This window comes from Rattus norvegicus, chromosome 14 (genome assembly GCF_036323735.1).
Source record: "Rattus norvegicus strain BN/NHsdMcwi chromosome 14, GRCr8, whole genome shotgun sequence".
Lineage (NCBI taxonomy): Eukaryota > Metazoa > Chordata > Mammalia > Rodentia > Muridae > Rattus > Rattus norvegicus.
The window spans coordinates 16,823,020-16,833,455 of NC_086032.1; the positions used below are offsets into that span (position 1 = coordinate 16,823,020).

Sequence of the window (10,436 nt, forward strand, 5' to 3'; positions counted from 1 at the left end):
GTGGAACTGTTTAGGAAGGATTAGAAGGTGTGGTCTTGCTGGAGGGAGTGTTTCACTTGGGGTGGATTTTAAGTTTTCAAAATCCTAGTTTACATTCTCTTTCTCTCTCTCTGTCTGTCTCTCTGTCTCTCTGTCTCTCTGTCTCTCTCTCTCTCTCTCTCTCTCTCTCTCTCTCCCCTTCCCTTCCTCCATCCCTCCCTCTCTATGTCCTTTCCCCCTACCCCTTGCCTTCGGTTTGTGGATCAGATGTAATCTCTCAGCTCCAGCCCCAGTGTTATGCTTGACTGCCTACTGCCATGTTCCCTGCCATCAAGGTCATTGACTCACCCTCTAAACCTGTAAGCCCGCCCCAATTAAATGCTTGCTTTATAAGTTGCCTTGACCATGGTGCCTCTTCACAGCAAACAGCAATAGAAAAGAAATTAAGACAAACTTCCAAGGTCCTATGATCCAGGAAATGTCTGCGTCTGAGAGGGAACAGCAAGAGGTCCTCAGTAGCTCTTCCCAACCCTCTCCTCAACGTTAGGAGAAGCCCAAGCACAATGTCTGTGCCATGGCCACCTTCCCAGTAGCCACTCGCAAAGCATGACTAGCAGCCCAAATCTGCATGTTTCTGTTCAGTACAGTTTGGTGGGTTCTATGTCAGGAAAATGTTTGTAATTTTAATCATGAATAGCAGTTCACAATTTACTCTTGTCTCTCAAGTGGGAAAGAACCACTACTCTCAAGGCCAAAGGGCTTTCAGATCTTATTAACTTCTATTTCTAAAGACAGCATATATTTTGCCACTTTTTGGACAAAGGGGAAACAGAAGTGAACGGTCAAAAAGAAAAGTTTCTTCCCATGGATGGATGGATGGATGGACTGGTGATGATTAATGATAAAAGAACATACAATTACAGTGGAGCTCAAATTGTCTCTCCTCTACAGTTAGGAGGACCACGCCAAGGAATCAAGATTCACTGTGCGCTTGGTTTCTGTTCCAATTAACGACACTGCTGGTTTTAGCCCCCTAGCTGCCTTCTTCTTCTTTTTATACACAGTAACAAATAACCAGGATGAGAAACGTAAAAATGTTCTCATTTGACTTGAAGATGACAGGGTATAAAATCCAGAAACTTAAATAGGGCTCAAAACCAGAATAAATCAACTCCTATATTTCCTGACCTGCACAAATATCGTTATCTAGACCTGATGTTTTCATAATCTGATTTTCAGATGATACAATGTTCTTTTCTCTTAATTTTGTCTTGAGACAAATGCTTTAATTTTATGTGCAGCAGTTGGGGGAAAGTAAAGTTCAATGTCTAATTTCTTTGATATATTTACAGTTCTTTCCCTCTGCTTTCCAGGAGAGGAAATAGGGGAGCAGAAACAGGATCAAACTCTATAAATAAATTATGTTTGGCCTGCTCTTAAATATCATAAACTGCTGAAAAGAAATGAAGTCATGGCATACATTAATTTTATTGTGAATGTTGGCTAGGAGACGGTGTTAAAATTAAAGGGCTTTGTAAGGATCAGAAATGAAAGGAGGGAGAAAACCTTCAATATTTCAGAAATAATGAAACATGTATCGTGTTTTCTGGGCCGACAACAGAGTTCTGTGCTAACAGCCTCATGGAGGAAGCCATCTGAGCACTGGCGTGTTGGCTGACAATCTGTCTGTGCTCGGCTTGTGAATAATGGCTTCATTCTCCCCAAGACTCTACCTCCGTTTTACCTCCTCCATATATCAGAGTATTCCCCAAGGAAAAGTCACAAGTTAAGTGACTACAGAACAAGAAGACCTTACAAGCAGACATGTATTTAGTTATGTTTTCAGACCCTTTTCATGTCTCTTCAGAATATTTATGCAATTGGGAGAGTCAGGATATGTTAGCCCATGAATTCTTTTTTGAACTTAAGCCATTGGGGAAAAAAATACACAGAAAACATTAAACCAGAGTTTTCAACAGCTCAGCCTACATGCCAATATCAACTTCTGCTGGCCTCCCCCAACGCACTGACATTCCCCACGATACAGTCTGCCTTCCTGCAGACAGAATTCTAAGGTGTCTCCATGGCCAAAACCTGGAGAAATGGGGCTATTGTGCAGATCATTTTAGGTCAGAATTTGACCCAAACCCAGAACTTGTTCTACCTAATATTTCCTCATGACATGAGATGGCTCTACGTGGAAGATATCATGTATTACTTGAAGATGGATAACCAGAAATAACCTAAATGTCAAATAAATGTGGCAGTCTACACTAGGAGGAGAGACTGGGCCTGCTGGCTTTGTGAAGCTCTCTCCACCTGGTTGTATTTATGCTGAACTGGAGTGTAGGGGGTATGAAATCTTACTATTGTTAAGCTTCTTGACCTACATTGGCAGGCTTAGGGAGTTCATATTTATAAAGTTCTTCAATCTGTGTAATCATTTTTTTTTTTTTTTTTTTTTTTTTTTGGCAAGAAAGATGCTTTCCAGGCCTCTGGCTGAGAAAGAGCTGCCCAGTGGCTTCCAGGTACCCAGGTATTTGCAAAATCACATGCAAAATGGCAAAGCTTGCTGTCTTCAGACCCACATGCCAATCAATTTGAGAGGAAATTGACCAGTGCTAGTAATGCCAAGGCTGAGATCCAGATTCTGGACGTGAAATCACAGGTGGATCTGTGCCCAGGCTACGGCCTGCCAACAGATACGACTGAACCACTCAGATAGGAGTCAAGCTACTGAACAAATGTTGGCACTGCAGGAGCCACTCAGATTGGAATCAAATGACGTTACAGTGACCGGCGGTGGCTCACATTCTCTCTTCCACCAAACGTCCGCGAGGCTCCTCTGAGCCATAGTCTCAAACAGGCCTTCACCTTGGCCCTTGTGCTGACTTTGGCCTGTTTGGCCCGGTCTTATTAAGACTCTTCCCATGTCAGGTTAATGACAACCCTGTTATATATGCTGTGTATACAGACGATCACATTCCTTATCCCCCCCCCCCCCCTCCACTTTTGCTGTGCTAGTCCTTGGCCGGCATTGAAGGAAAATCCTGTTAAAATGATTAGGCAAGTATCCTCCATGTTTGATGTCTCTCCTCAGTGATTTCCGTCCCTCCGCACATTGGTTACAAATCCCCACTTTCTTGCTGCTAGACCTGGGGCTGGGTCTGTGCTCTTGGCTTTCTTCTTTCACTTAACTCTGTCAGCTTGATTAGATGAAGAAACAGCTTGGGCACCAAGGAGGCACACCCTTGGGTGTGTCTGTGAAGGCATTTCCAGAGAGACTTACTGAAGCAGGGAAGACCCACTCTAAATGTGGGGGTCTGTAGCCCCTGGGTGGGGTACTGGCTTGAATAAAAGGAGAAAACAAGAGAAGGTCAGCTGATCACTGGCATCTCCCGACCCTTGCTTTCTGGTTAGTCTGAATTATTTAAATCCTTTCTCTATTTATTTGCTTCCCTTCACTTAATAAGGAGCCAAACTGAGCTGTGAGGCTAACCCTTAAGTTACCTATTTGTTTTGTGGTAATTTTAGACTTGCAGAAACTTTGTAGCAATAATACAAAGTTACCATCCCACTGAAACCACTGTCCCCTGTTGTTCACCTTAGTAGCGACCTTGTTATCAGCATCAGTGCATTGCTATTAACTACATTCCAGACTCTATTTGGATTTCATCTGTTTTCCCATTAGTGTCGTCCCTCTGATCTAGGATCTGATCTAGGTAGCACCTGGCTTCCCATGGCCACTCTCAGTCTTCTTTGGTTCGTGTTAGTTCTGTGGCGTTTCTTGTTTGTGTCACTTCCATAGTCTGGAGAATACTAGTCAGCTCTCTCCAGAACGTCCCTAGGGTGACTTTGTCTGATGCTGTGCTCCTAATAGGACCAAGTAGGGCAGCCGTATTGGAAAGTGATTGCCCAGGAGCAAGTGAACCAGCACGCCTCACAGAGGTCTTTTCTAGATAGTTTGGATTTTTCTACTTATTTCTAATAAGACCGCTTTTCCCACTAGCATCACAGATAGCCCCGATAATCCCTTCAAACTCTGTCACCATCCAAAGAACATGTGACTCCTTGAAAGAGTTCAGAATTTAATCAAAGATTTCAAGGCGGGAGGTGGGGGTCTGGAAGGAGAAAGTCCCATTGTTTGTAATAGCACACGGGTTAATAAAATCCCATTTTATATTTACCTCCCTTTTCATACAGCATGAAGTGGTTTTCATGAAGTGGTCCTCACCCTTCCCGAGGCTGTGACCCTTCCATACAGTTCCTCATGTTGTAGTGACCCCCAACTGGAAAATTATTTCTTTGCTACTTTATAACTGTAGTTTTGCTGTGGTTATGAATAGTAATGTAACCATATGTGTTTTCTAATAGTTTAGACAACTCCTGTGAAAGGATCTTTTGACCCAAAAGGGGTCCTGACCCACAGGTTGAGAACTGCTGTCATTAGGACCCCCCCTCACCTCTCCTCTATCCATAACTTTTACTTGCCCAGGCAGCTTCCAGAAGCCTCTAGCTCCAATTCATCTTCGCCCAGAACTGTCTTCGCAATCCTCCTTGTACATAACTATAGGTAAGATTATATCTGATATATATCTGATTCAGCAATGGCCCTTTTGAGATCACTTACGCAAAAGGCATATGAGGACACTGAATAAGAAATATATTTTTATCACAAATAATTTGTTTTCTTTTATACAAAGCTGATTTACACACTACTCGCAAGCAGTGTCCACTCATCCAAAATGATCTGGGGAGCTGAGGCAATCTGTCGTGCTCCTGGCTTCTAGAGCATAGGGTGGTAAGAGTTTGCTTTGCCCAACTTTCTGTACAGTTACATTCGCTAGGAATCACATATGCCCCAATCACTTTGCTGGTGTCACTTGCCCCCTTCTCTGCATTTCTGTGTCTTAGCCTGTCTTTAGTGAAAAGTGTCACTAAGTCTAGCAAGCACTCCAGAAGAGTAGGAATGACCTTAGAGCTCGCTGAGGTAATTTATGGATCCACTCACTCAACAGTATGCGTGTGTTCAGTTGCTAAAGCAGCTAGTTCCTTCCCATTCACATGCTTTCATCTATGTTTTAATTCAGTAAGTATTTACAAAGGTCTCCCTAATTGTGTGGACTGGAATGAACTGGACTAGTCTCCAGCAATACAATAGTAAATTAAATAATATCAATCTCTACTCACAAGAGAAATCAATAGTCTAATGAGAATATAGCTATAATGTGGGATGTGTGGGGAACGGGGAGAGGTGGCTGGCTTGCTTTCTAAGTAATGTGTCAGGAAACACTGCTCCAGGGAGCAATGCTTGCAACAGACCTGAAGAATACGAGTTAGCTAATGGGACCACGAGGCAAAGCAGACCTGACTTGAAAGCAGGCTCTGCCGAGATATATTGTGAGTAGCAGAACATAGTGGTTAGGGAGTGGAGGGACTGGTGTGACCATAACCAGGTTAAGGTCAAGTTCATGGCTGTGGGTGCTGTCTTCCTGCGGGGTAGCACAGGGTAGTCCTCAGGAGACTGGGAGGTAAGGACTCCTTTGACGTCACAGACCTGGTTGTCCTAAGAGTATAGTGCTGACTAAGCACCTCTCTCCTTGACTATGCCCCTTCTCTCTTCACAGTAATGTCTCAGGAAGGAGAAGAGTGAGGTAGAAACACAATGGCCTCTCGAACTCGCCAACATCACCTGCCATTTTCTGACTGGGTTATTTTTTTTTAAATGAGAGGCTGGGATCTTTCCTTGTAGAAGGAAATGACTCTGTGTGGATCAGATGTCATAACAGAGCCGTGACAGATTGCCTCTTAGTTCAAGGATAATCAACTAAGCTGGATGCTGTACACTTGTGTCTTCTCCAACCTCCCCCCATCTCTTCCCTGTATCCTTTCTTCCTTTCCTTTCTTTCTCTTCTCCTTTTCTCCCCTACCCTCTATTTTCATGAAAAGATATCTAATATTTGGATGTGCAATGAATACACATAACATAAAATTTGTCATTTATCATTTTAAGTCTATAATTCAGTTATATTAATTACATCCATGGTGCTGTTAAAACGATTTCCTCTATTTTGAAAGCTTTTCCATGACTCCAAACAGAAACTCTGAACCCAATGAGCAATCCTTCCCACGATATCTCCTACCAGAAGAATTGACTTTGCCTATGTAGGTTCATTTACTCTGGATAGTTCATATGAACAGAACTATGTAGCATATGACATTTTACCTTAGATTTCCTTTATTCTGCACACAATTTTTAGAAGATCATTCATGTTGTAGCGTATATCAGAACTTTATTTCATTGATGACTAGATAATTTCCCATTACATGGATAAACTACATTAGTTCATCATGGACACTTGGGCTGTTCCTATCTTCTGACTACCATGAACAATGCTTCTAAGAATATTGGCCTAAAAGTTACACACACACACACACACACACACACACACACACACACACACACTTCAGAGATAATGAACATTCAAAAAATGAAACATTTTTAAAGCATGTGTGTGCATAGAACATAAAATCTACTGCCTTAATTGTTTTGAAGGGAACAGTTCAATGGTTAAATATGATCATGCTGTTACAACCATCAACGCACTTCCAGATCTGTCGCTAACTTGCAAAACCTGAACTCATCAGTGCGTAACAACTTCTTGCTTCCTAACATACAGTGACTGTCAGTATTTCTGCCTCTATGAATCTGACTCATGTAGATACTTCAGAGAGAGAGAGAGAGAGAGAGAGAGAGAGAGAGAGAGAGAATTCAGCATTTTCTGGTGACTATTTCCATTCCTCTTCATCTTTATCCTTTCAACTTATTTGCATCTCTTATAGACTGCCCATAATTGAATTCATTCCCCAAAGCTCTGTATTTTGGTTGAAAGGCTTAATGCACTTATAATAAACATAAGTAGTGGTAATGAGGGACATAATAGTTTGCTTCTTCTTTTTTCTATGCCTCATATACCTTTGTTTTTCATTTCCTACTTCGAGGTCTTCTTTTTACCTACTTGAAATTTTTCACAGAATAATACTTTAAGTCCTTGTAAGGGGTTGTGTTCTCTATGTTTTCTTTATGATTATAATGGGAATTATGTTTAATATTTCAATGTTACAACATTTAATTTGAAAGCATACATAGAAGCAAAAAAAATAAGCTGGAATGTTACAAAAACTGTATTTCTATAGTGCTGCAAACCAAGAGCACAATAATATTAGCTTCTGTATATCTTTTTAATGTCCTTTTCTTTTTTTTTTTTTTTTTTTGGTTCTTTTTTTCGGAGCTGGGGACCGAACCCAGGGCCTTGCGCTTCCTAGACAAGCACTCTACCGCTGAGCTAAATCCCCAGCCCCTTAATGTCCTTTTCTTAGTTAGGGTTTTATTACTGTGTAGCGACACCATGACCGAGGCAACTGTTATACAGGAAAACAGTTAATTGGGGCTGGCTTGTATTTCAGAGGTTCAGTCGATTATCATCATGGTGGGAAGCATGGCATCAGGAGAGATGATTGGAGAAAGAGCCAAGAGTTATACATGTTGATCTGAAGGCAGCCAGGAGGAGACTGTGTTCCACACCAGGCAGAATCTAAACATAAGAGACCTCAAAGCCTGATCCCCACAATGACATACTTCCTCCAATCAGGCCACACCTTCTCCAACAAGGCCACACCTCTTGATCATGCCACTCACTATGAGCCAATGGTTCAAATACATGAATCTATGGGGGTCAAACCTATGCAGCCCACCACAATTCAAAGGACCATGTGCTCCTCCAGACAGCACTGTACTTAGTGTCTTTAAAAGTCAAGGCCTATAAGAAGTCCTTAGGCTATTGTAGGTTTGCTCTGCATCTGAGTTGTTGGCTTGAATGGATCTGAGACCAACTAAAATGGGAGCCAGTGAACACTTCTGTGAGAGGTTTTCTTGACTAGATTATTTGAAGCAGGAAGACCCACACTACATATAAGACATATAAGGATCTTCTGGTGGCAGCCCCCGTGAAAGGACATGAAAGAGAACCATTGTATTTTGGCTGTTTGTTTTCACTCTTGCTGATAAGTTCATGAGTCCTGTTCCTGGATTATTCCTTAGCTGTTGTTAGAACAGGCTGCTTTAGATTTCTAATGTGAACTGAGGACCAGCAGCTCTCTAGGAATCTTGCAGGCCTTCAGGGCCAGATTGGGACTGTTGAGACATCTGCCTTGTGGACCAAGCAGTTACTGGATTCTTAACCTCTCCAGTGTGAGACAGCCATAGTGGAATTACCCAGGCTGCATCCTGTAGGCATTCTAATAAATCTCCCATTAATATAGTTAGTCATTCAATCAACTCTCCTTCTTCAGAGAACCTGACTAATACAAGAGGTTTTTGTGGGACCCCTCATCTCCCTCTCTTTCTTTATACCCTGGCTTGGAAATGAGTGGTTTGTTCTTGCCCCCAAACAAGGATATACTGTATCTTGGATTGAAACCTTTAAAACCATGATCCAAAGCAAGTCTCATCTTCTTATAAGTCAGGGGGTCTCTACTATGTCATTATATTGATGGAAAGCTGACTAACACATCTTTTCTTAAATCAGGGAGAGCACAAAGAGTCAAATGATAAGTCAAAATTTAAAGGATTTCTAATTGCTCATTGTGATGACTATTCTTGGTTGTCAACTTGACTACATCTGGAGTTAACAAAAATCCAAGCTGCTGGTACACTGGTGACTTTTTGTTTGTTTGTTTTGTATTTTTACTAAATCATTTGACGTGGGGAGACCCACCTTTAATCTGGATCTTTTGAGGCGCAAAGATCTACCTTGAATCAGGGCACACCTTCTGGTGGCAGCCTATGTAAAGGACATGGGAGAAGTTCTTTGTGCTTCTCTTGCTTCTCTTCATTGAAAGTCTGCTCATGAAGGGGTCCTATGTCTTTTCAGCACCTTGTACGTATCATACTGCCGACTAACATTTGGGATTTCAATTCCTTGTGTAATGAGTCACTTCTCTCTCGGTGCTTTCAAGTGTCTTTTTCTCTCCATCTTCCAGAAGTTTGAGTATAAATGTGTTTTGGCACGAGTGTTTTGTTTTTCTTCTTTATTTTATCCTCTTTGGAGTTTGACATTTGTACTCATACCCTATAGTAATTTTGGATAGTTTGGAAGCTTTTATTCTTTGAATAATGCCCCTTCTCTTCTTCTGGGATTTCCATAATGTATATGCTGGTGTAGTAGGTACTGTTCCATACAACCCTTAGACCCTGTTCAAATTTCTTTGGTAAAATTTTCTTTTCAGATCAGATAATTTCAACTGTTCTACTTCAGGATCCCAGTGCTCATATCTCGTCAGCCTAACTGGGCCTCTGAGTCAGTCTACTGAACTTTTCATTTCCGTTATTGGACCTTTCAGTTCCAGAGTTTTCGTTTCTTCCTGGCTTTCAATCTCTTTGTTGTCAGTCCCACTTCATAATTTCTTTCCTCAACCTTCTCCATATTTCCCTTGAGGACTTGGCATATCTGTAAGGTGACTTCAGGTCACTTTTATGGACAGTTTCATTGTCTTGCCTCTCCCTTTTTTCCCCCTTTTTTCTTTTTTTGTTTTATGTTTGTTTTTTTATTGGACATTTTTGTTATTTACGTTTGAAATGATATATTTTTTCCCAGTCCCCCCCCAGCACCGCCTATCCCATTCCCCCTCCCTCTGCTTCTATGAGGTTGCTCCCCCACCCATCCATGGATACAGATAATGTGGTACATTTACACAATAGAGTACTACTCAGTGATTGCCTCTCCCTTTTAATGGCCAGGTTTTTCATTTACTTGTGCATGTGTAATTTTCCTTTAGGTAAGACTCAGATGTTTGAACCTATTCATACAGTAACTCTAGAAAGTACAACCTCCTCTTCCTCTAGGTTTATTAAGCTGTTCTGGTGGTTGAGCAGGGCAGGCTCTTGCTGGGCTCTAGCTTGAGTTATAGGCACTGGCATCTTCGTTCTGTGCCTTTTCTTGGTTGTATTTCTAATATACATGGCTTGTGCATGCCCAAGACTTGAAATGCTTATCCCCTCAAAAGAGAAAAAGGACAAAGAATGAAGAGTTGGTGGGGGGTGGGGAAGAATAGTATGTTTGTCCTTTCAATTCGCTGGCAGTTGCTTTAGTCGTGTGAGCAGGACTTACAGGACCAAAGAGAAAAGCTGCCCTTGAAGGTCAGCAGGATGAAGTAGCAGTCAGATAAGGAATCCCTAATTTTTGCAAGAGAGAATCCTTTTTGCTCCCTGCAGCTCCTCCTGCTGTCTGCCAGTTGCTCTGGAGACTAACCTTCAGTACCTGGGTCCTGGCATCAACCGAAATGCACCATAGTTTACCGCCCAGTAAGTTAAAATCTTTCTCATAGACTCCAGAGTTCAGAGATGGTTCATTGAGCATATTTTGCCAGTGTGATGGCTGTCTGTCTGTGTGGGGAGA

The 10,436-nt window shown here is 41.9% G+C and overlaps 1 protein-coding gene and 1 long non-coding RNA gene across 11 annotated transcripts in view; one reads left to right on the forward strand and one right to left on the reverse strand.

Moving 5' to 3' along the window:
* The window catches only part of Parm1 (prostate androgen-regulated mucin-like protein 1), a 109,030-nt gene that overhangs the window by 70,479 nt on the left and 28,115 nt on the right, over nucleotides 1-10,436 (reverse strand). The gene's annotated exons all lie outside the window — the stretch shown is intronic.
* The window catches only part of LOC120096579 (uncharacterized), a 131,992-nt gene that overhangs the window by 27,344 nt on the left and 94,212 nt on the right, over nucleotides 1-10,436 (forward strand). Inside the window, exons 5-6 of one of the 10 annotated variants that reach the window (XR_010057477.1) lie at nucleotides 2,460-2,515; nucleotides 4,475-4,552. The exons of 5 other annotated variants lie outside the window; for them this stretch is intronic. This is a non-coding gene — a long non-coding RNA (uncharacterized LOC120096579). 4 more of the 10 variants (XR_010057481.1, XR_010057478.1, XR_010057476.1 and 1 more) reach the window with 4 other exon arrangements.